Here is a 5,889-nt window from a genome sequence, read left to right as displayed (position 1 = left end):
TGCCGCCCCATTCTCCCCGAGCTGGGACGCGGCGCTAGCACCGCCCGGCCGGCCGCGCATGAGCAGGGCTGCCAGCTGCGCGTCATTCCCCGGCGCAGGCCCGGCCGTGCCCCCGGCCCCCCCCCTTCCTCCTCCTCCTTCCCGCCCCGCCGCCGCCTCGCCTCCCCTCAGCGCGGGCCGGGGGCGCCGGCAACCGCCCCAGCCCCCGGGAAAAGTTTCCCCCGGACCGCGGGCCCGGGACACGGAGGGGGCAGCGCCGCGGGCCGGGACAGGGGATGGAGGGACGAGCCGAGGGGATGGAGGGGAGCCGGGGACACGGGACGAGCTGTGGAGAGCGCTGGGACCGGGGCTGAGCTGCGGGAAGGGCTGGGGGTCAGACGCCTCCCGGGGGAGAGGAGTGAGCCAGGGACAGGGAACGAGCTGCGGGATGAGTTGTGCATGCTGGACCGAGGGTCAGGCTGAGGGATCGCTTGGGGGCTCAGGACAAGTTGGGGAACGCAGGAAGAGCTGAGAGACGTGGAAAGAGTGGAGGGATGAGCTAGGGAACAATCTGCGTGTCAAGGGACAAGTTGGGAAATGAGCTGGTGATGTGGGTGCAGGACACGGGCGCTGGGCAGCCAGAGCTGGAGGTGGGACATGGAGCAGTGTAAGGGAACCGAGGGTTGGGACTCATGGAGGTGGAAGCAGGAGACACTGTTCATTAGCTCCTGCTCCCCGTCCATTCATCTCGATGAGGTTTTGTTCGGGCTCTGCAATGCGGGAGCGAGCTGGTTCCTCTCTTGATTCCCTGCAGTTTCAGGCCCTTTCCTCTCTCCAGGATCACCTGGCCAAAGGCTTGGTCCTCAGGCATTCCCTTGGGACAGGGGCTGGCTTGGTGGCCAGCTGAGCAGCCGTGCAGTGCCCAGTCCCAAGGACAGCACTGAGGAAGGTGTGCCTGCATCAGGGCTCCTGCACGGGGCTGTCCTACATATCACAGTGGTAGCAGGACTTAATCCTCCTGTTACCATCTTTTATTGCACGAAGTCAGATATTGTAGCATGTTATCATCGCTTCTGGTTACTCCCTTCCTTGTGTGGGGCTGGGTTTGCTCAATTGGACTGACTCGGCTTAATTCCTTACTTCTTCAGCTGCTTTCACCTTCCCTGGGCCTTTAGTTCTGGATGTGAGAGACATTAGAAAGATGTTTTTAAAAAAAGCCTAAAGAAATCCTTTGTGATTCGTGTATAAGGGGAAAAATCCATGAAGGAGATTCAGAGTTAGTGGGAGCCATGGAAATAAAGGAAGCCAAAAAAATCTCCTGCTACTTGCTCCCACTATATTCCAGTTCAGTCATCACCAGGGATGGTGCTTTCCTCAGGCTGGTGTCCCCAGAAGTGGCAGGCTGGCAGCTGAGTGTGTAACACACTCATCAAAACTTTGAGGTGGGCACTTCAATGCCCTTTTTCCCACCATTCGCTTTTGTTCCTGATCTAATTGTAACAACAGAGTAGTCAAAAATTAACCCACTTCCACCTGGCCAAAACAGCAGAAGGGTTTCTGGCAACAGCGTTGCCCTACCTTACTTAGACAAGTGCTAAAATAAATATCATCCTCTTAAAATGTAGCATAGAAACGTCATTTAAATTTAAGCCATTTAAAACCAAAGGTAGAAATCCCATGTGTAGTGCAAAGCCTCTTAATGCAAATAGTCAGTCATGCATTGCATGCCTCAATCACACTCGTATCGGTGTCATTTGTGTCCTAATAAAATCCTATAATCTTTTGCGTGCCAATTAAAGAAGGAAGATAGCTAAATCTAGCTGCTTCCTTGGGTAATTACAGGCTAGTGGGGAGCCAGACAGTTATCTGCCCTGGGCTTTGCTGGACTTTGTGGATTTCCAAAGGATATTTCCTGTTTCGTTAAGTAACTGTACAATATTTTTTTAAGTGGATGGCATTTAAAAGGCACAACCAAGATCCTGGAGATGGTCCTTAATGAATGGTCTCTGTTTGGATACACACAGTTAAACATCAGATTTGGTTTAGCAACTGCATTTGCTTTACCAGTTTTTTAAGGGACACTTTCTAGAAACGAGAATTTCCACTGAGTTCACTAAGTTATTTTTACACTGGTGAGCCTGCCCTTTTATTTACAAGGTAATTTCTGTGTTGCTTATAAGTACATCATAAGGGCAAGTCATTAAAAAAGATAAACTGGGGCATTTTTAACAGTTTCTCCTGCTAGGACTCATCTCGCTCCTGTTGTGCTTTAGGCTCTCCATCATTAATATGCATTTCTAGTTCTCTTTTTTTCATTCACTTCCAAATTTGCTGACCAACAAGGACAGTGGAAATTGCCTGTAAAGTTCCTTTCTTTATTTCCTGTCAGCAGGGTCATCAAGATTCTCATCCCGTGTTTACGTGTGGAGTTTAATGTCACTGGGAACATAAACCAAAGGTGCCTTCTGGGGAAAGTTGTGAATACCATTATTTTTTTCAATTAACTCCACAAATTCAGCAGCACTATGATTGTCCATAGTTATTTTCATTTTTGTATATATATTTTTTCTTGTTGAAAGATGCAGCAAAAGGGTCATCCAAAGAAATTAACAAAATCAAACAGTCCACAAGGGAAAGGATGCCTCTGCTTGAAACAGCATCTCTGAATCAATCATGCCTTTCCTTCCACCAAGGCAATTTTGTGTTTTCAATGGAAGGCAGACGTACAGTGGTTTTGTTTCCCCCCAGCATCAAATGGCATTCCACACAATGATATTCATAATGTTATAACTCTAGGTGAATGATAATGGATCAGAGGGAATGAAAACAGATGGATGTTAAAACAGACAATTCCCTGCCACAAACCTGGGAGCCCTCCACTGCTGCCTAGTCCATTCATTCAGTGGATAATTGTATTAGACATTCCAACAATAGAGAGGCCTTCTTCATTAATCCCGAATTTACTGAAAAGAAGCTTTGCAGACTATAGCTCTTTGGGTGCTTAGACAACATCAGGCAAAATTTACCACAGGCTTAAATGTCTAAAACTCAACTGGATAGAAACTAGCACAAAAAAATTCCAAAAGCAGGGGAGATGGGTGGGTGAGGCCAGGGACCAGGACAAGCCAGGAGCAGCACTGCAGGTAGGCAGGGGACATGAGTGCCTTTGCAGCAGAGCTGCAGCTCAGGTGACGCCAAGGAAATTTATTGAAAAGCTTTCCTCTGGCTGGAGTGCAGGCACAGCTGAACTTACCAGTATTGGACCTGAGCTGAGCAGTATTGGGTTTGAGCTGATTGTCCCTTTGCAGCTCGCCACACGAGCCAGTGAATGCCAATCCCTGCCATGTGATGGGGCACAAGCGGTGTAACCCTGGTCTGCATCAGGTGACTGGGGCTAAGCAATACAGATCAAGTCTCTTACCAGCTGTCCTGTGAGTCAGACCTTGATTACAATATTGACATTAACATTTTAATCACATGCACGCTGCTGCGGATTTTAATGACAAACTCGCTATGCCTTTGCCTTTTGAGGATCAGAAATGAGACCCTCGTTCATAGCTGGAGTGAGAGTGGCATCAGAGCAGCAGCAGCAGTAAACATGGCATTGCTCTCGCCACGAGCCTGCCCCTGGACATTAACCCTGCTGGCACTGAGCACCTCACTGCAACAGGGACTTTGTTCTCGATTACTCTGTTCCTGTGGCTGGGGCAGGACTGGAAGTTATGAAAAAGGAGAAAGGCGGTGCTTTTGTGTCCTGTCTAGCCTGAGGCAGTGTGAAAAATCTACCCAATCCCTGTGTAACTATCATTTTCGATTCACAGGTACTTTAATCAGGGCAGAGTAATCCAGAGACATTTCCTTCATCCACTGGAGGTGGAAGCAGGGCTGCTGCTATAATTTCCTTCCCAGTGCCATCAGAGCGAGGTGAAGAAAATTCAATGCAAATGAGAATCATGTCCCAAATCTCTGTTGTTCCTCTCACCCCAAACACGCTCCACAATCTGTCGCAAATGCTGCAAGCTGAGTCTGCAAGGCTTTGCTTTGTTAAAGACTGTCATGTCCAAGGTGGAAGGACAACCAAAAGGTCACAATAAATAAACTGAATACAAAATTGCTTAAGGCAATAAAAGGAGACCACAGACTTTCATTACAGCTCTGACATGCACCAGGAGACACTTCAGGATGTTAAATAAACTGGGGATTGTGTCAATGAGCTTAGTTGTTTTCTGTTGTTTCTTTCCCTGCTACCCCAATACTTTGCCAAAACAATCAGGCCTTAACTGCTTGGTATCCCTTTCACAAACATGGGCTGCCTTTATCACTTGCTTCATCATGGTCATTTGCACTGAAAATACATAATCACTGTCAGAGTACAAAGAATCATTACGAATAATTAGTTACTTCCAATATGGCAAGTCAGTCTCATAAATCTTGAATATTTGGCTTTGGTTTTGGAAAGAGATTCCTTAATGGCTACACTTGTGAGACTCTGTTAATTGATATAAAATTGTATTCAAAATTAAATTTGTTTTAACAGATCTAAATCACCCCAATAAATCAGCTTCAGCCTATCTGCTCCAAGGGTTCAAGTACACTTTTTTTTTTTTGCCTTTGGGAGAAACTGTGAGCTTGCAATCAATGCTTAGAGAGCTGCATCTGACCCTCCCCTCCTTGACTAATTGCTTCCATATGCTGACATGGGGTGATTTTGCTGGTCTGAGGAGTCATAAAGGAGGGGGTGGAAGGCACAGCCCCTTTCCCCAGCCCAGCCATAGCAGCTCTGGGACACTCAGCCTTCCTGCCAGGCAGGTGTGTGGGGAGCAGGGGATTCTGTCTGAATTCATCTCACGGCCGGGGTGTGAGGGAGGAATTCCCTGCTTCTGCTCTCAGTGGGCAAAGGAAGAGGGAATTTTAATAAGAAAGAGAAGGAGTTCAAGTCTATCTGTAATAGTCAGATATTGAGGATTTATGCTATTATAGTTAATGGCAGTATGAATGGTAGTTCTTATGATGCTTTTTTTCCTTCTTCAGAGAAACTGTCTTTTTCATCTGATATCATGGGTGAGAGAAGGTGAGAGTTAATAACAATAGCTTAATTTTACTTGACTGTATATACTCTATTTAGCTCCTGAAATTGTTTCAGGACAGGATGTTATTATCTTTATCCTTGCTTTAAACCACAGAAATGGAGCTCGAGAGACAAAAGCCCAGTGCTCCTCTCCCATAATGTCTTTAGTACATTCCTCACCTCTGCAGCAGTGAGCCCAAACGCTTCCTGTGATCCTTCGTGGTAAAAATCTGTTGGAAGAATTCCCCATTTGCACCCTGTCTGCGTTTGCTGTCTGTTATCTTAACTATCTCTCTAATTTTTATTTTTTTTCTTCTCTTCCAGAGATTCTTTTGTACCTACTTCATCCCAGTGAAACTTTCCCCACCCCTCTGTATTTCTGCCTGTCTGCTCTCCCTCGGGTGGCAGCGCTGGCTGTGGGTTCTGAGTGCTGCTGCAGCCCTGGCAAAGGGATGCTCCATGCCCAAGACTTGCATGCCATGGGGGGCTTTGGGGCAGCTCAGAGCTCCCCTTGACCTCCCTGGAAAAAGCTCTGCTGTGTCGTGGTGCAGGGTGTTTAGGGGTGAATAAAAGTAACAACCTTTTCAGTTTTATTGGGTGCAACTGTTGTGTTGGGAATTTTACTTGGGTAGAAGTTGCTTCTGTTTCTAAGTGTCCTGTAGGTTGTGCTCAATTTATTCTTAAATTTGTTGAAGCAATGCATTTCATTTTAATCCCTCAGTGCATATTATTAATCAGCTAATGCTTCAAAGAAAAAAAAAATATTAAAAATTCCCAAATGAACAACAAAGAACCCTCACCCACCCAACCCTGGGAAACCTGACGATTGAGACTGGTGATTT

The 5,889-nt window shown here is 46.7% G+C and overlaps 1 long non-coding RNA gene across 1 annotated transcript; it reads left to right on the top strand.

Moving 5' to 3' along the window:
* Positions 1-5,007: 5,007 nt before the first annotated feature.
* LOC117245211 lies at positions 5,008-5,640 on the top strand. Its single transcript, XR_004499626.1, has 3 exons — positions 5,008-5,050; positions 5,163-5,269; positions 5,372-5,640. It is a non-coding gene; the product is annotated as an uncharacterized LOC117245211 (long non-coding RNA).
* Positions 5,641-5,889: the final 249 nt, after the last annotated feature.

The sequence above is a fragment of the Parus major genome, chromosome 15 (assembly GCF_001522545.3).
Source record: "Parus major isolate Abel chromosome 15, Parus_major1.1, whole genome shotgun sequence".
In the NCBI taxonomy this organism is placed as follows: Eukaryota; Metazoa; Chordata; class Aves; order Passeriformes; family Paridae; genus Parus; species Parus major.
The sequence above is the reverse complement of the archived record's forward strand: the minus strand, read 5'-3'. Positions and strand labels throughout refer to the sequence as shown.